Genomic DNA, 20511 nt, shown 5'->3' with positions numbered 1-20511 from the left:
ATGAAAGAGAGGGTAAAAGAAAGACGTGACTTGGTCCAGGTTGGGAACCATGGATTTAGATTCATACTTTCTTTGGTGATAGATGGGGAAGGGGGATGAGATTGGTTGGACTGATATGGTGTAGAAGATGAGTGAGTTGTCAGAGTGCAAGGGAGAGGAGGCAGATGATTTGAGAGCGGAGGATAGGAAGATCAGATTGAGGGAGTTATTCAAAGGATATGTCTCTGTTGGAAAAAGGTTAAGATAGGACTTAGCCTCTAGGGCCCCAAACGGTGGACCAGGGGGAAATGCCTGCTTGAAAGTACCAGATTCCAATGAAAACATTTCAACGAGTCGAACCAGGCTTCGAGCTGCTGCTCATGCGGGTTGAATTACATTTGGGGTATTGAGATGCGTTGATCCCAGGAAGTGATTTCGCAGCGAGTCCGGCTTGTGTGGGTGCTCCATGCGATAAGAAGGCAGCATATAGTTGTCTGCATGGTGCGCTTGTGCTCAAGCTGGATGGTTGACAAGGCTCTGCTGGGGTGATGCAGCATCGAGCTATTTTGACAGATGTAAACAACACTGGTTCAAAGTTGGAATGAGTGCCAAATGTAGCACCAGTGAATCATGCTCATTCAAAGGTGTCAAACAGGGTTGAAAGGAGGATCTACTCAGTTCCAGTGGTGAAATTAGGGATCCTGGTTGTCCTGGCTCTCAGTACGCTGTGAGAACCACTGCAGGGATTCCAGGACAAGGTGGTTCCTTTCAATCTCTGTTGCCCGCGTCTAGGGAGGTTTGCAAGCAGAGTGAAAGGCATTGGTCCTCACAAACGTTACCCCCAAATGTCCTGTGAGTGGGTAGGGAGCAGAGCTGGACTCTGCGTTGGAGCACACCTTCTACACCTCAGTGACTGAGGGATTTGGAAAGATCAACCCTCCCAAAATAGGTCCAAATGAATTATTATTTTATGTCCTTGAAGGCCCAAAAGTGAAGTAAAGAAGGAGTAGGAGACCCCTCTGCTATAAGCAAAAGGCCACATTGTATTTGACGAAATCAAGTGTACTTTAAGGGATCCAATCCCTATTCTTGACACAAATGAACATTGCCTCCTGATGTCATACCCAGGGTGCCTTGTGCTGCAGGACATGGAATTGACCGGAAGTAGTGAAGAGCCCACAGAGGATCATGATGGAAGAATCCTTCCTCAAGCCTACGTTGCTCTCCCACTGTCATAACTCTACCCCTTTACCAACATGTAGCTTCAAAGGTAACCCTTCCTGCAGCCCCTTAGTGTGTAGGCCTTTCTTATGGAATTGTCTCTTTGAAGCCCAGCTGTCGGGGCATACCCATCTGGAAGATCCCAATACTGGCAAGGGAGAAGTTTCCATTCCTCCCAGATTGGCAATAGAGGTAGGCTTTCTGCCTTTCATCTCATTCACTGGGAGGCAGACAGGTAGGTGCCTGAGAGGCCTTCCATACAGCTCTGGGCTCATGGTGATGACACTGGTATGCTACAAATCAGGCGTGGCTTTAATAATGATGTTTCTCCCAGTCATCATACCAAAATATACATATGCCTTATAGTTTCAGATTATCCTACCACCAGGAAGGTACTTTCTCATAATTACGACAGTTTTAGAACAGAGGTGCAGATTTATTTGCAGCCTATGCAATGCAGTGACATGGCTGCCTCTGCAGCTGCAATTGTGCCAGGAGAGGAAGATCAGGATAGTGATGCAGCAAGGCACAAGTGTACACTTTGCTTTTGGCATGGAGCTTGTTGAATGTGGGGTCTGATTAACAGACCAACCTTTCTAAGATGAAATAACCCACACAATTGTATTAATCAAAATGATAAAAGTCATGGTTTCTAAACGCTTACCATATCGAAATTCCACAGTGAGACCTTACTGATCACTAAACTAACACAACGACTTCTTTTTTAGTTGAAGAGAGGAAGAGAATATGGCGTAGTCAGAGTTAGGGGCAATCATAGCGGTAATGTGATGGAGGATCCATTTTTGAGTGAATGACCTCACAGAGAGTGAGTCGATGGGAGTCACAGGGGTCAGTTAGGAAGTGAAGAAGCATGTTTTATTGTAGGGGGGCTGGGCCTTCTAGAGACCTAGAGTGAGCGGGTGTAGTGTGAGGTTTTGTGTGGAGGAGTAGCTGATGGATGACGGAATAAGACAAAGAGAAGCAGCCAGCGTTCCATTTAGAGGGTGAGTGAAGAATGTTTTTTGGGAATGAGAGGGGGAAAGAGGATGTGGTTGGACAGAGCATAGGGGCAAGATGGACACACTGTGATAAAGGGAGAGAGATTACAGTTAGGAATAATGGAAATGGAGAGCAGGGTTATGGCATTGAGGGGTGGTGTGGGGATGCGTCAGAAGGATCACAGGGAGGTCGAGCTGTTCTTGTTCAGTCAGCTAGGCCTTAAGTGACCAACAATGTGGCAAGACAGATAGGCCTTTAACGATTAACAGTGGTGATCAGTGACATACCCATACTGGTTCTTGATAGAGTTGGTGGCAAGTGCAGTGATCCAGTAAAGGGAAGAGGCATCAATGGTAGATGGTAGGGAGGAATATCAGAGCTGTAGGGTCAGAAAGAGATGCCCTGGGACATTACAGGCCCAAATAGAGCAAAACAATGACTGCCTTTTGCGATCACACCCTGTTTGAATTTCACAAACCAACTTGAGCTCAGCTTGAAGCAATGAGGAACATGCTTCCACTGCTAGACTTATTTAGCAGTGACAGTGTCCTTGACAGGGTACTAGTGGAGGAAACATGCCCTACCAAAACCCTACATGGCCAGCAAGGCCTTCCTGGGCTTATATAAAACTGGAACTGTACGACTGAGGGGATGCTTACAGTGCTCGGGTTCTGTAGTACTGACAGGGTAATGCTGGAAGAAGCTCACCGTACTATAGTAAGTACTGACCTGGTCTGTGGAGGAAACCTCACACTGGCAGAGTGCCGTAGCAATGATGAAGCACATCTGGAGGAAGCTCACATTGCTGCGGTCCTGTAGACTTGACCAGGCACTGCTCCTGCAAATGTACTCTTATAGCATGATGTGGCATAGCTTGTTGAACCCTAACACTAGTGACAGACGACTGCTGGTGTGCTATAGCACTGACAATGATCTTCTGAAAGTTGTTCACACTGCTGGAGTCTGATAGCATTGTCAATGCACCTTTGGAGGAAGCTCACACTAGTGGAACCTGTAGCCATGATGGAGGACTGCATTAGAGGCTCTGAATGCTAAAGTACTGAAGCACATACAGGGTGTTTCTTAGGCCCCACAGCAAAATGAGGCACAGTGAAGTGAACATTTGACAAAGATCACTTAGTTTGGTCAAATGGGAAAGCCAGGATTTGTGCCCAGGTTTCCTGGTTTTACAGTTTCCAAATGATGCAGTAGACTACATCTCTTCCCATTCCCACCCCATCTACAGTTTAGCAACAATGTGCAAAACGTTGTTCATATCCAAACTAGTACTCATTTCACATGGTAAATCAACCTGACGTTATATAAGACATCTTTATAGAAGCATGTTAGGCACAATACATATGACCCTCTGTAAAAATGGCAAACGAGCACAACATAGCAAGCATATCTGGAAAATGATTACAATGCAATCCAGCAAAGTAAGATGATCCAAATGCATGTACAGCCTCAAATGCCAGGAAGAGAAACAATACTACTTATTTACTGTGTGTAACAATTTCAGATGTTGACAAACCTGCTGAAAAAAAAATGTTTCCACCTAGTGGCACCTACTATTTAACAATTTATCTGTGTGGTCTGTGCATATATAAATTCAACAGCAGATGCCCTAAAATGAAAAACAATGGGTTCAGTTTGTGACAAATACAATTCTGCTCTACGGGAGTACAATGATGAGTAGAGGCTTAAAGGCCCACTCAGCCCTCACACTTCTACACACCAAGAGCCAACACAATCATAAAGGTAAAACAGGCAAAGTTAAGAGATATACCCCCCTCTCCTTTTGTGGTAGCGTGGGCAGACAGAAGGCTGTGCTGTTAAGAGGGGTGTGAATGCAATCCAGTAGTGACCCAAACAACACAGTCCAAATTAAAGGAAATGACTAATTAAGGTTCTAGAAAAATATATACACGTTAATTAAACACACCATTTGCAAGAAAACTAAATGGAAAAACACTGTACAAAATCCACCCCTGTTGAAGAAATAGAGAAGGTGCAACAGATAGAAGAATGTGGCACTCTGAGTGTGACTACCTCGTAGAGTGACTTAACCAGTCTTTGGAGCCCAAAATGGACCAATGGGGCAGTTATTGGTCAATTCTACCTTGTTTTGGATCTTTGGGGGGTCGACAGCATCAAACCCGGCTTCAAGCAGTGATGTGAGCGGATCGAACTCTGTTCGAGTATGTTGGATCATGTGGGCCCAAGCGGCAAGTGGGCGGCAAGCAGGTTCAAATGCAGTAGCTATGTCCTGTTCTTGAAGGGCGGCTTTCAGCAAAGCAGGTTGGATTGCTTACCAGGATATGTTTAAGGTCGAGTCTGGTTGTACCCACCGGGAATGGTTGATGAGTAACAGCCCAACAGTTCGAGTCAGCTGGTGGCGAGTGTCAAAACTGTGATACTGTTGCTCGTGTGTGCAGTTCGACGGAAAGACAGTTCGAAGGGCAAGCCGAGTCGAGTTGTGGTCTAACCCCTGGTTTGAGTTGGCAAGTGACTCTCCAATAGTTTGAACCGGGTTCCGCCGTCGAGCAGTTGATTCGCGCCTAGAAGGTGACGTGGTCATCAAGGGCACAATGCAGCGTTGTGCGTACTTGTTATACAGGCGCTATAGTTATAGTTTCAGAGGAGTGCTAGAATGTAGCACTGGCTGGATCTCTTTGCGTCGATGTTGTCAAGTTCGGCTTTAATGGCAGTTCGATTGTCTTTTAGGTGTCAGAATGGGGAGCCATAGCTGTTTTGGTCCTCCAGATGGTGTGTGGCCCCACTTCAGGGGCTTGAGGAAAGAATAAGTCCATTCAGGGTCTGCTCTCCCATCCTCTGGAGAGACTGGTGCAGAGTGGCAGGTCTTGGTCCACAGCAGGAGTCGCCCCCAATGTCCCCTTGGAGCGGTTAAAGGGCAGAGCTTTACACTGCCTTTGACTGTTCCTTCTTCATCTCAATGGTTGAGGGCTTTGGAAAGTTCAACTTTCGCAAAAGAGATGTAATTAATCCTTCTCAGGTGTTGTTCCAGAGAGAATCAAAGAAGTGGTGTGAGACCCCTTCTTTTAAAGCTAAACGCCAACAGGTGATTAGATGAAAGCTAGCCTGTTATAGGGGTCAAATCCCTGTCCTTGAAAGAAGTGGACTTTGCCATTCTGATTTCAAATCCAAAGTGTGTTGTGCTGGAGGAAGTGGAGGGGACAGGAAAGAGAGGCAGAGGCAAAGAGAAACAAGATGTTGGAAACATTCCTCAACTGTTCAAAGCTCCCCTGTCCACACTAACCCTGCCCCTTTCATTCTCAATAGGGTAAACGACCTATAGATATGCAGCACCTTGGTTTGAGGCCAAGCTTTTTGTGAATGGGTGTGCTCTTTGATTCCTGATCCCGGGTCATATTCCTATGGGGTGGCTGTTCCTGGGGAAGAGTGTTATCTGCCCTTACAAAGGAACAAATAAAGTCAAACTCCACAGGCTACATTTCTACCAGTACGGCAAGGTCCAACTTGTTTGAGGAAAATAAACATGAAAGTTCCACATCTGAACTGGGCCTAGAGGCCTGAAACATGTGTGATATTAATTTGATGTGGCTCCAATGATTTCGAGCAGTGCCATTCACCACGACCGAACTCAGGCATAGCTTATTTTAGAGTTTACCCTTGATATAGGGCTGAATATGCTAAATGCAGCCCCTCTGCTGCAGAGACTTGCTTTTTATTGCAGCGGTCAAAGTGGCACCTGTGACCTCTAAACATGTCCAGTGCAATTGACATAGCAAGCACTGCAGATCAGGATACTGATGCAGCAGGGTACAGGTACACACTATCAGGCCGATTCATGGAATTAATGTGCGCTGAAAATTTCGGCGAAAATGTGCGATTCGCAGTGAAAGAGTGAAAATCGCAGTGCAAGTGCGAATATCGCAGGGAAACCAGCGCACATCTATTCATGGAAGTCTGTGCGCGAGTAAAATCAGGGATGTGCGCTGAAAAAGGGAGCGGCGCACGCCGGCGCACAGGTCATCTAACGGCGTGCGCTAAGGCCACAGCGAAAGCGCACATTGCGCGGCGCACATAACAAAAGTAGGCGGAACACGGGCGTAACACTCGGAATGGGGAACAACTCGTGAAAATGTGGGCGTCACGGGGAAAGTACAGGAGGCAAGTGTGCAGAATGCCCACAAGCTCGCCTACAACACGTATTCATGGAATCAAATAGGGCAAACCAGCGCACGGGCAAAGACGCGCACAGACCCAAACCCATCCGCCACACGAAGGCAGGCGGTAGCGTCCCTGCGCTGGAAAAAAATGTGCGCCAAAATGTGCGCTAACAAAAAGCACGAATATACAGCTCTGATGAATGTTGTCCCCTAGGACAAATGACGTGCAAAGGGGTACGCGACAAACAGCGACACCCGCTGTGTGAAAAATAACGTGTGCGTGTATTCCGGGTGTGCGCGGGAAGTTTTACACGCAATCGGGCCTGGGGGAGCGGGGTAGGTGTATTTCAGGGGTGCGCGTGAAGTTCTACACACGATCGGGCCTGGGGGAGCGGGGTACGTGTGATCCAGGGGTGCGCAGGAAGTTTCACACGCGATCGGGCCTGGGTGAGCGGGGTGCGTGTATTACTGGGGTGCACGGGAAGTGTCACATGCGATTGGCCTGGGTACGTGTATTTCAGGGGTTTGCGTGAAGTTTCACACGCGATTGGGCCTGGCCGAGCGGGGTACGTGTATTACTGGGTTGTGCGGGAAGTTTCACATGCTCGCCTACAACACGTATTCATGGAATCGAACGTGGCTTAGGCATGCGCCCAAAAAGACGGGCCAATCCGGAAACACGTACGCCAGCAGGAAGCAGGCGTACGTTGACCCGCGCATCATAAAAGTGCGCGCAAACAACAAACAAGCTCAGATGCCAGGATGAATATACCGTTCCTAGCAGCAGTGGCCGTGGGATACCGCAGGAGGAGGAGGAGGATAGTCAGGGCCAGAATTTTTACACCCAGAACCAGCCTTTTTGGGATGCCTGATGACCACATGTATGGGAGGTACAGGTTTCCACCTCACATAATACTTGACCTGGTCAGTGAGTGGGAGGATGACCTCACATCACCCACCTTGTGCTCCCAAGCACTCAGCCCCCTGGAGAAGGTCCTTAATGTACTGCACTTCTTGGCCACTGGATCATTTCAGCGGACAAGTGCCATAGTGGGGGGGGGTGTCACAGGCCACGCAGTCACGCTGCCTACACCAGGTCTTGGCCATCATCACTACACGCCCATCAGTCCGCAGGCACATATACCTGCCCAGAACACCTGCAGAAAGGCAGGCTGCCGCCCAGGATTTCTGCGGGGTGGCACAATTCCCCAAAGTGCTAGGTTCCATTGATTGCACCCATGTGGCTCTACGTCCCCCCAGGGCATGTGAGCACATCTATAGAAACCGCAAGCACTGGCATTCCATCAACGTCCAGGTAGTATGTGATGCCAAGGGAATCATCACCTCAGTATATGCCAACTATCCAGGGTCCACCCACGACAGTTTCATTTACAGAATGTCAACCCTAAACCGAGACCTAGAAGCTGGGCGGCATGGCGATACATGGCTGCTTGGTGAGTATAAATGCCACTGCACATGCATGCATGTCAGATACTGAGTAATGTCACAACCCCACTAATGATACCCATCACCACCTCCCCAGGGGACAGTGCCTACCCTCTGAGCACCCACATGATGACGCCAATTCGGAACCCCACCACGCCACCCCAGGTAAGATACAACACAGCCCACATTGCAACCCGGGGCATAGTGGAGTGCACATTTGGAGTGCTCAAGTCACGCTTTCGCTCCCTTGACCGTTCTGGCGGGCAGCTGTTATACGCTCCCCCAGTAGTGTGCAGGATCATAGTGGCAGCATGTGTCCTGCACAATGCTGCAACACGCCGGGGCTTGGCCGTGGACATGGTGGTGCCCCCACATCCCCAACCACATGCACGCCCGCTGCACATGGGAGGGGAAAGGGCACGGGGTGAGGCAGCCCGTACGCAGCTGGTGGCTAATTACTTCACCTAAAATCACACCCCTGTGGAGTGCACACAGCCCTGGCACATACCAGCTGACTATCAATGATGATGAGTCAAGTGACAGTCAACTGTCACAACCATACCAGCCTGAGATTGTTCACCTGGAAGTGTTCCATTGGTGCATCCCTACCTACACAAACACCACCAATGCTGTGTCATCAAAAGACACACTTCTATCCTGCTAAAATCATTACCCCCTTGCAAGATACAACATGACAACAGTGCCATGTCACCCAACCCCTCCCCAGCACCGCCACCCAACACACCATGGCATGTCATGCTATGTGAGAGCAAACAAAGGAATCCCCAAAACATGACACAAGTGTCACAAAGTACAGTGTCCCGAATGGAAACTGGCCACAGACAATATGCTCCCATTAATGTAGAACTGACAACACACATGACCAAATACTTACCACAATACAATGCAGCTACCCAACCCCAAACATAGCATTCACATGACAGTACTAAGTTAAAGGATATGTAGTCTTACAACCTGGTGATGCTAGCACATCGACCACTTCCAACTACACAGTGTTGGTGCCATGCAAATCTGGAAGTGCACTGCTTACAACATGAACTCCATCTCCAAAGTAGACGGCCTTGTGAAGACATGAGGAATGAACCTGCAAATTAGGAGGGAGACATGGATGCACAAGCACACATCAATACACCCTGCAGTGTACAATACTACAACAATATACACTAGGAATGTATACACAGTATTGACTACAGACTGCCCACACATGTCATGGGAGTCCAACGTCACTGTGTAAGTCACTGTCACTTGGGCACACCCTTTGCAAGCCCATGGAAACGGGAAGCAGGAGGGGTGTGTGTCTAACGAACCCAAGCATCTAACCCAAACTCAGGACAAGCCTGCATGTGCCCAGCCGGAATACAGTGGATGCCCACGGGAGCCACACAAGGCAACACACTGTAACAAAAAATCAAAAATCAAAAATGGCCATGTGGGGGCCAGTGGGTGTGGGGGAGGCCACCCAGGAGGTCCGAGGACAGGGTGCACACCAACAGCCACCTGTGTGGATGTTGCGAAAAAAAACACCTCCATGGGCTCATGGCCTGCACGGCTACGCCATCGTGAGAGAATCAGAATCGCTGTGGTCACTCTCATCACTCTGTGCTGCTGCCGCCACAGGAGGTGGTGGTGCTATGGGAGGCAGCCCACGCAAAGCCCTAGTCTGGTCCTCCATGGCAGTAAGCATGCGGGTGTGGAAGGTTTCGTTCTGGAGGAATATGGTGCGGAGATCCCCATGCACCACCTGACGTTATGCCCGGACCTCCTCCTGAGTTGCCTGCATCTCTGCTGAGAGCGTACGTGTGACCCGCTCCAGCAGCTGTTCTGTCCTCGTGACAGTGGAAGCCTCAAGGTCCACAAGAGTCTGCCTCAGGTGATGGACTTCTACCCTCAGGGCTTCCCTCAGCCCATGGGACTCTAAAGAAATGGCTTCCCGCAGAGTGTCCAGGGCCGCCCGTCTGTCCCTGTTGGACGCCAACATGTCCTCCCTGAGTGATTGGCAAATGGAGTCTGTTGCCTGCTGTAGTTGCTCCATCCGCCTTTCTGGGGGGACAATGGAAGTGGCCACCCTCTCCATTGCTTGAGCCATCATCTCAGATGATGCTGCCTGTTGGTTTGCAATACCGTATATGGATTGCTCCCATGCGGTATTGCCTGGTGGCGTACGGCCACCGCGTTGGCGGGCACCACACCTGTCTGGGGCAAGGCGAACTGCGCCTTGCTGTGTCGGCACTGCCTGAGGCTGCAGGACTGCATTCCCCCTCTGATCTGCTGGCCCAGGAACAGGATTAGATGTTGCGGAGTGTGGCCCTGCATCCATAACCACCAAAGGAGGACCTACCAACACTGACATCCCCATAGTGGGCTGTACCCCTTGTGCAGCTGGGTCAGACAGAACAGAATCCCTTCCAGAAACACCTACCTGTGAAGCCACATAGGTCTCATCATCCGAATCAACACCTGAATAGAGGTCTGGGGAGGTGCACCCAGAGACACCCCTGGAGAGAACGGTCTGCAGCAAGAGTGAGTTCTCACCCACCACCACACCCCGTCCCCCACTGGTGCCCAGTCTTGCCTGAGATCCCTCCTGGGTCTGCACCATCTCCTCACCCTCAACAGCATCAAGTGTGTCATCCCCTGCAAAAACATGAAAGACAAAAAATGGAAACAGGCATTAGCACCATGGCACACAATTAGGCCTGACAAGCTACAGAACCAGTACTTGATTGACACATGTCCCACATGACTATAACCCTCCCATGCATGCACTGTCACTGAGTTTGAAGGGGAGGAAAATGTCAGACACTGATGACACCAAGATGGAAGAGCAACACATTAGCTGCATGCTGGCTAGCAGTTCCATCACACATTGGCCTGTGAGTGGCATGTCCAATCCACATACATGATACATGCCATCAAACAGATGGCATGTACCATAGGCATGTCACATATTGTTTGACAATGGGGCTGAGAAATGCGTAGTGAAAGTGGGGGGATTGAAACAATCAGCCTGAATGAACACTGAAAAATATGGAACAATGTTGTTGCAAGATGTCACTTCAAGTGCAACTGGCGTGATGTTGCACAAAATGTATACTGTGGGCAGAAGGGATACTGTAATACCCAAATCCAGGGGCGCAGAATGTTTGGATGAAGCACATGGGTGACCTAAACCACTCAGGCACACACACCCTCACAAGGCACTCAATCAGAACCCCTCACACACACAACATACACATGGATCACACACACATGCATGTGCACTCACCGGACAATGCCTCGTAATCTGGCAGTTCTCCCACACCTTGGATCTGTTCCTCTGTGATGTAGGTCCCAGCAACAGACTCATGTACAGTGAGTTCAATGTCCTCTTGTGGAGACCCACCTCCAGTCACCAGAGTAGCGGCATGACTTGAGGCCAGCTTTTTCTTTGCCCTGCGCTTAAGGTCATTCCAGCGCTTGTAGCACTCACCAGCTGTGCGCCTCACAAATCCAAGGGCACTTGTGATGACCGCGACGATCTGCCAGTGTGCCTGACGTCGAGCAGGTGTGGTCTTGCATCCTGAAGTAATCAACATTTCGCTGTCATGTGCGGACACATACTGCACAGGTGCATCACGGTCGGCCTCATTGAAGCTAGGCTTCCTTGGCGTGCCGGACTGCGTAGCCGTGTCTGGGGTATCAGCCTGTAGTGGACGAGCACTCTTCCTCTTTCTTTTGGAAGGTGGTGGGGATCCTGAGTGGCCTACGCCGCTCTGGCCACTAGGGGCAGGAGCACCGGTGGACTGGGTAGTTGGAGTGTGGGAATGCACACTGAGCATGGGACTTGGTGCAGGCATTGGCTGAAGTGTGACGTAGTCAGGAGGAACATTAGCAAGATTGACTGGGACCAACACTGCCCTGGCTGGGAGAGTCAGAGCTAGGGTGGATGGAGCTGCAGCTGCCCCTGCAGCCTCCCCACCCTGCCTACTCCGGCAGCAGATGACATAGCTGCCCCTGATCCACGTGGCCTGGTGACACCAACTTGCACCGCCACACGTGGCCTAGACTTGGCGACCTGGAAGTCAGCATGGGAGTCACCCTGTGCCAGGTCAGGTGCCACAATGGGCCGGTCCAACAAGAGCTGAGCAGAGATGGTGTCAGCCACGTTTCCCTCAACCATGGGGGGGGCATGGGTGTCCCTGACTGGTCCTCCACACATGGGGGGCTAGGGGTACCCTGTAAATCCCGGCCACGTCCCCTACCGCGCCCACCACGCCCACCTCTTGAGGCTCGGCCACCTTTGCCACCCTTACCGCTTGGTCGCCTCCCAACCATGGCACTGATGTTGTTGTGCATATGGGAGTTGCAGTAAACTATTGTCCTGGGCAATTGGGGGTCAAAGGGGTAGGGTACTAGATGGAATTCGTACCCTAGTGCTCTAGCAAGGCTGTATGTGACCCCTGGGGAAAGATGACGGGTCACGCAATGCACAGGCACCCCAAAAACAGAAAATAACGTGCATGTAACTCCTCGTACACCACGTGCGTGGAAAAATGAACCCACACTACGCTGTGGCACCCAGAAACACAAAAATGAATGTACGCATGTTACACGCAGCCTACAATGACCTCTGAAGGGGTACGCGACACACGGGACAAGCACAGTTGGCAAAAACATGCGCGACACACCATCTGCCTGGAAAAAGAGCGTGAAAAATACGTGGCAACACCCCCGACAAAAGAAGAATTGTACACTGTCTGAGGAGACAGGACTAAAGAAGAAGTGAACGCTGTTTGAGGGAACAGGCCCAACAGAAAATCAGAAAAAAGCTGTCAGAGGTAACAGGGAGTACGAACTGGAAACGCTGTGAAGTAAATCGTGTGTGAACCGACAAGAAGTACAGAATTCATTCACTCGCTCTCCACGAAAAGCACGTACAAGGAAATGACGTCCTACACATACCTTTTGAACCGGCCCACACGTCCAACGTCACTTCCGCGTATACGCTCTACGGCCCTATCCTCCAATTACACGAGCTGACACTCGGACGTGCAGTTCTTGGACGTGTAACATGCACCCGGGTTCATGGAAACGCCTGCGTGCGCACGTCACAGATGTGCTTACGCGCTAAGGGCCTTTGGTCCAATGAAATCGCGTACGTGTGCTGACGCGCTTACGTGCTAAGGGCCTTTCCTCGAATTACACGCTGACGTGCAAGATTTTCACGTGCCAAATCACTCCGTATCAAGCTGGCCACGCGTTTGCACACGGAAGACCACGCTCCTGCCCAGAAGGCCAAATTACTGCACCCCAGAGCTCCGAGCACGCTCCCACCTGCCATCTGCTGCTGCCTGATTGCCTGCTGCCCACGTGCCCTGCCATTTGCTGCCTGCACGTCAGCCCGGGGTGCTGTTGCTGTCACCACCCCTGCTGGAACCGAAGACTCCCGACTGCTATTCCATCGCTCCACATCCCAGCCCCAGGACCCAGTTGCCCACCCACACCTGCCTCTGGGGTTCCCATGTCGGGCACTACACCATCTGGCACCACTGGCAACCCCCAGCCAGAGAGGCACAGGTCCACCAGCTTCACTGCCACCGAAGTTGGTGTCCTGGTGGAGCAAGTCCTGGGGCAGTATGATGCCCTCTTCGGAAGGTCGGCCACCGACAAGGAAGGACGGACTCGGATCTGGACGGACATCGTGACTGCCATCAACGCGGAGGGGGTGGCAGTCCACGACTTCCAACATGTCAAGAAGCGCTGGGAGGACTTCAGGTCCAGGACCCTCAACAAGGCCCGGCGCCTCTTGAAGGCAGCGGATGCTAAGGGGCACCGGGGCCACCTGTCGGAACATCAGATGAGGGTCCAACGGGAAGGAGTTGGATATCACATCTCATGCTTTGAGAACGCATATGCCCAGCGCTCCACGTCCAGGTCCTTGAGAGGCAGACCCGTCTGGAGTTGAGCGGTAAGTGTACATGCATACTGATTGGAAGCTGTGCGTGTGGTGGTGTGCCAGTAGTGTGCAGGTTGTACATGTGGTTTTGTAGGGCCATGTATGATGTGTATGTACAGGGCTGTGAGGCTGACACATGCAAGTCCTTTTATGTGTGAGACACATGGATGGTGTATGTGTGGGTAAGCATGCGGCCCAAATGCAGATGTGTGAGCACACATGTTTGGATTACTGTGTATGTAAGTTGGCATGGTTGTGGTGTCACACATGGATGTTGGTTCCAGCTGCATGTATCTGCACCCTGTACATGTGCATGTATGTGTATTTGACATGGGTGCAACACTGATGCGACATGGATGCATGTGAGACTGATATGTAGAAGACTGATTGCCAGATGTGACATCGATGCCAATCTCATCACTGCGACAGTTGGCGGAGGTGTACACATGCATGTAATTGTGGTGGCGTGTGTGCATGTCTAGTGCACTCCCTGTGTTTCATGTGATGTCTGGCTCACCTTTGTCTGCTCATGCTGTTGTATGTGTATGGATGGTGCTGGCTGTTGCAATATGGCTGTGGAATAGCTCATGTGTGTGAGTTGCCATGACATGTGTGTTGGGGATTGTGATGCCATGTCTGAAGTTTGACAATGCCACTCATGTACAACTGTCAAGTGTGTATGAGTCCATTGTACAGTGCCCTGATGCCTGTCTCCTATCTCTCCCTGTCTGCAGCGTCAACTGATGAAGAGGGCAGAAAAGGTACGGTGGAGCACAGTGGCAGGGATCGCACTGCCAGCCGGAGACGCAAGGCCCGGCTCCCCTCTCAGGTTGTCATCTCGTCGGGGAGTGAGGAGTCTGGTGCCGCGTCCCAGGTCGCAGCTGCCGAGGGGAGGTCCAAGAGGCGGAGGTTGGAGTTGAACTCCTCGGCAGCCGAAGGGGCAGCTGAGACCCCACAGGGCCCGAAGGAGGAAGATGGCACGGAGTCATCCAGGTTGGTGGGGGGGTTTGGTGGAGGAGGAGGCCGTGCAAGGGACAGATACGGGGTCTGGAGGTGGGGATTCCACTGGTGCTAGTGGTGCAGTGCAGGGACAGGAGGCAGCACATGCCGCCGCGGAGGTGCCTGTGTGTAATCCTGTCCCCGATCCTGTGACTGCATCATCTTGCACCAGAAGGGATACCTATGTCCAGACCCGTTCTCAGGGAGGGGATTGGCTTACACCAACTGGCCTTCCTCTCCCTGCGGATGTGGCTATCCGGCACCGGGTTGAGCCTGTCCTGGGTGGGGTGGCATTGCGTCAACGTGCCATGCGAGCTGACCTGCAGTCTTTTCATGAGGAGACTGCACATCTTCTTGCATGGCTCGTTGACCCACTGGAACAGCTCACCAGGGCCAGATTCCTCCATTTTCTGGACCTTGTTCCGACCCCCTACTCAACTGAAGCCCCTATGTGCCAGTCGTCCTCCGTGCCATCTTCCCACCCATGTGTCACCTGGGTGCCCTGTGGAGCTGCCTCTGACTCTGCAGCCAGGCTGGTGGAGGACACATCCCTGCCACAGTCGGGAGTCAGACGTCCAGCAGGGGTGGCCACCTCAATAACTGCACCCCAGCTGGAGGAGGATGTGCAGGCAGCAGGAGCCAGGGCACAGGCAGCGGCACAGCAGCAGCAGCAACAAGGTGGGAGCCATGATGGCTCGGGGCCTTCATCATCGGAGGGGCAGGCATCGGCCAGAGGGCACGAGGACCCTGGATGGGAAGTGTCTTCCGTGTGGCAGTGGTTGGGCCATGCGATAGATGCGGAGCGGCAGCGGGTGGAAGAGGCACGGCTCACGATGGTCAGGGCAGAGAACTCCATGCATAGGGCCCTGAGGCAGGCCGAGTGCCTCGAGGCCATTCGCAGGGACCTGGAGTTCCAGATGTCATCGCCCCTGCGAACCCTCGGGGCCATGGAAGAGGACCGCCTCCGGGACATCGAGCAGGAGTTCGATGATGCCCTGGCCCGGGACATCAACATGTGAGCCGTTGGACTTGCCCGCTGCCCTTGTAAATAGTTAGATAGTGTTAGGTTTCCTTTGGTTTTTTCTTTATTTTGGTTGCTCTTGGAGAATGCACCACGTTTCTGTATATAGTTTTTCATTAGGTAGTATTTTTGTTAGGTTTCATTTCTTCAGTTGGGATCATGGACCCTGGATTGTTCATCTGTATATAGTTCACTATTGGATTCATCTTTTTATTTTGGATTTCCCCATGGAGCAATGGTTTTCCCTTGGATTTGCTTTGTTGGACTGTGACTTTGGACACCTTTCCTTTGGATTATGATTTCTTGTTTTTCATTTTTTTACGGACATGCAGCTTTTCTTTTTTTATTCCCATTCTTGTTTGTTTGATTTTAATTCCATTCATGTTGCTTTTAATACATTTTTTTCTTCATACTTCCATGTGTGGTATTATCTCATTGGTTTCATGCATGTCATGATATGGGTTTTCACATTCACTTGCAACCATTGTGTGTGTGTGACGGACATGTGTTCATTTACATACTTGCCATTGGGGTTGTATCATGTAATTGCTTTTTCTATGTGGGTGGATGCAATACTTGGTTGGGTCTTTGGGCTGGGAAGGCTGGCCATAAGGGCCATGATTGAGGATCGTCATGACCTGGGGGCAGGGGGACATGAGTGGGGGCCTGCTGGCAGATGCCCTGCACTGCTGGGGGGTGGGGGTGCAAGGGGACATGAGTGGGGGCCTGCTGGCAGGTGCCCTGCACTGCTGGGGGTGGGGGTGCAAGGGGACATAAGTGGGGGCCTGCTGGCAGGTGCCCCGCACTGCTGGGGGGTGGGGGTGCAAGGGGACATGAGTGGGACATGAGTGGGGGCCTGCTGGCAGGTGCCCTGCACTGCTGGGGGGCGGGGGTGCAAGGGGAAATGAGTGGGGGCCTGCTGGCAGGTACCCTGCACTGCTGGGGGTGGATGTGCAAGGGGACATGAGTGGGGGCCTGCTGGCAGGTGCCCCGCACTGCTGGGGGGTGGGGGTGCAAGGGGACATGAGTGGGACATGAGTGGGGGGCTGCTGGCAGGTGCCCTGCACTGCTGGGGGGCAGGGGTGCAAGGGGACATGAGTGGGGGCCTGCTGGCAGGTGCCCTGCAGTGCTTGGGGGGTAGGGGTGCAGGGGGACATGAGTGGGGGCCTGCTGGCAGGTGCCCCGCACTGCTGGGGGATGGGGGTGCAAGGGGACATGAGTGGGACATGAGTGGGGGCCTGCTGGCAGGTGCCCTGCACTGCTGGGGGGCGGGGGTGCAAGGGGACATGAGTGGGGGCCTGCTGGCAGGTACCCTGCACTGCTGGGGGGTGGATGTGCAAGGGGACATGAGTGGGGGCCTGCTGGCAGGTGCCCCGCACTGCTGGGGGGTGGGGGTGCAAGGGGACATGAGTGGGACATGAGTGGGGGGCTGCTGGCAGGTGCCCTGCACTGCTGGGGGGCGGGGGTGCAAGGGGACATGAGTGGGGGCCTGCTGGCAGGTGCCCTGCAGTGCTTGAGGGGTGGGGGTGCAGGGGGACATGAGTTGGTGATCAGTGGTGCAAGCGGACAGGTGGCTTGGCTGGGGTGCATGGCCATGGTGGATGGGCTGCCTGCGGGACATGACCAGGGGTGCGGGGTAGTCCCCTGTGGTGTGGTCTGCCTGCAGGGGCCGTGGAGGGTGTAGAGGGAACACCTGGGAGGACCCATACTGCCAATTCACGTGTAGGACTCCCCGCGCACCCCCGAAATTCACGTACCGCGCTCTGACAGCAAATCGCGTGTGGAACTTCCCGCAAACCCCTGAAATACACGTACCCCACTCGCACATGGCCTATCGTGGGTGAAACTTCCCGCGAACCCCAGTAATAAACGTACCCCACTCGCACAGGGCCTATCGCATGTGAAACTTCACGCGAACCCCAGGAATATTGGCCCTGTGCGAGCGAGTGGGGTACGTGTAGTTCTGGGGTACAGCGTGAAGTTTTACACGTGAAAGGGCCCTGTTGAGCGGAGTACGTGTATTCCTGGGGTTCGCATGCAGTTTCACCCACGATTTCAGCAGGGTACGTGTATTCCTGGGATTCGCGTGCAGTTTCACCCGTGATTTCAGCAGGGTACGTGTATTCCTGGGGTTCGCGTGAAGTTTCACCCGCGATTTCAGCAGGGTACGTGTATTACGGGGTTCGCGTGAAGTTTCACACGCGAAAGGGCCCTGGTCGAGGTAGTACGTGAATTTCAGGGGTGCGGGGAAAGTTTTACACGTGAAAGGGCAACGCCCATGTACAATACGTCACAGACACGCTTACGCGCTAAGGGCCTTTGGTCCAATGATATCGCGTACGTGTGCTGATGTGCTTATGTGCTAAGGGCCTTTCCTCGAATTACACGCTGACGTGCAAGATTTTCACATGCCAAATCATTCCGTATCAAGCTGGCCACGCGTACACACACGGAAGACCACACTCCTGCCCAGAAGGCCATTTTCCTGCCCCCCAGAGCGCCGAGCACGCTCCCACCAACCATCTGCTGCTGCCTGTCTGCCTGCTGCCCACGTGCCCTGCTATTTGTTGCCTGCACATCAGCCATCTGCAGGGGTCCAGTTGCTGTGTTCACCCCTGCTGGAACAGAAGACTCCCGACTGGGATTCCATCGCTCCACAGCCCAGCCCCAGTACCCAGTTGCCCACCCACTCCTGCTTCTGGGGTTGCCAAGTCGGGCACATCTCCATCTGGCACTACTGGCAACCCCCAGCCAGAGAGGCAGAGGGCCACCAGCTTCACTGCCACCGAAGTTGGTGTCCTGGTGGAGCATGTCCTGGGGCATTATGATGCCCTCTTCGGAACATCACGCGCCAACAAGGGAGGACGGGAGAGGATCTGGGACGACATAATGGTTGCCATCAATGCGGAGAGGGTGGCAACCCGCGACATCAAGCACGTCAAGAAGCGCTGGGAGGACTTCAGGTCCAGGACCCTCCACAAGGCCCGGCGCCTCGCTGAGTGGGGCTGGGCACGCATGAGTAACATCCAGATGAGGTTCCTGGAAAGCGTAGACCCAATGCTCCACGCCCAGATCCTTCGGAGGCAGACCCGTCTGGAGTTGAGCGGTAAGTGGCCAAGCATTACTGTGTGAGACAGGGCATGTTGCAGTGTGCTGGTAGTCTGATGCTTGCCTGTATGTGTGACATAGGCCATGTATGGATGTGTGTGTGTGCAGGGACATCATGGTCATGCATGTGAGACCAGTTATGTGTGAACCACATGGCTGGTGCATGTGTTTTAATGCAACATGGGGAGCTCTATGTGGAATGCACACATGAAAGCATGGCTGTCTCTGTTCCTGGACATGGAGGGGGGTGAGGAATGGGTGCTGATGTCATGTACATGAATGGTGCACATGTGTGTGTGTGTGCCTGAGAAGTGTGTGTCTGACTTTCAAACGCCATGGATGCATGTGACTTTGAAGGCAACATCTTGGTTTACAGGGGCCCTTCTACATGGATGTTGATGTTGATTGCAGGCGCCAGGACTGTTTCTGCATGAGTATTGTGTGCATTCACCCATGTGTTGTGGAATGACAGGATGGAAGTGACATTTGACAGTGCCACTCATGTGTTATTGCTTCCTGTCTAGGGTATTTTGTACTGTACCCTGATGCTTGTGTTCTATGTCTCCGTCTACGCAGCGTCAAGTGAAGAAGAGGGCGGAGACGGCGCTGTGGTGCCAAGCGGCGGGGATGCCTCCACTGGGCGGCAACGCAGGCCCAGCCACCCTCCCAGGAATTACCATCATCCGGGAGCGAGGGGGCTGGTGCTCATCTGCCACAACGGCTGTGGCGGAAGGGCCGGGTGAGCCCCTACAGGGGCTTCCAATGGTGGCAGACGGTGTGGAGACATCCAGGTTGGTGGTCTCCACAGAGGAGGAGGAGCCCGCTACTGAGCCGCACATGGGGCCTGGTGGTGGTAGTACCACTGGTGCAAATGGGGCAGTCCAGGGCCAGGGTCAGGAGGCAGCAAAGGTCACCGCGTAGGAGCCTGTGCATGTCGCTGTCCTTGACCCTGTGACTGCACCATCATGCACCAGCAGGGAGGCCCCGTCCCAGGCCCGTCCGCAGGTAGGGGAGAGTGGCATATCACCTGCCTCTCCACTACCTGCGGGCGAGGGGTCCCGCGACCGTATGGGATCCGTCCTGGTGGGTGACGCGTTGCGCACACGTGTCATTCATGATGACGTGCGTTCTTCCTGGGCGGAGAACGCACGCCATCATGAAGAGCAGCGTCGTGACGTGGCACTGCTGGGAGGGGCCCTGGTCGGTGGGTTCCTAGATGTGACGCGCACTCTGGCGGACCTCTCCGGTCGTTCTCCACATCGTCTTCCGGCCCAGATTCCACCAGGGCCCCCTGTGGACCTGGCCTGACCAACACAGCCAACTTGGTGGAGATCCCATCCCTGCCACAGTCGGGAGTTGGCGGTCCTGCAGAGGTGGATACCACAACTGGAGACCAGCAGATGGAGGAGGTGAAGGCACCATCTGACAGGGCACATGGACAGCAGCAGCAGCAGCAGGAGCAGGCTGTAGGTGGGAGCAATGATGGCTCGGGGCCATCAACATCGGAGGGGCAGGCATCGGCCGGAGGGCAGGAGGACCCTGGACGGGAAGTGTCTTCCGTGTGGCAGCGGTTGGGCCATGCGATAGATGCGGAGCGGCAGCGGGTGGAAGAGGCACGGCTCACGATG

This window comes from Ambystoma mexicanum, chromosome 1p (genome assembly GCF_040938575.1).
Source record: "Ambystoma mexicanum isolate Mex_15411 chromosome 1p, UKY_AmexF1_1, whole genome shotgun sequence".
Taxonomy (NCBI): Eukaryota; Metazoa; Chordata; class Amphibia; order Caudata; family Ambystomatidae; genus Ambystoma; species Ambystoma mexicanum.
The sequence above is the reverse complement of the archived record's forward strand: the minus strand, read 5'-3'. Positions refer to the sequence as shown.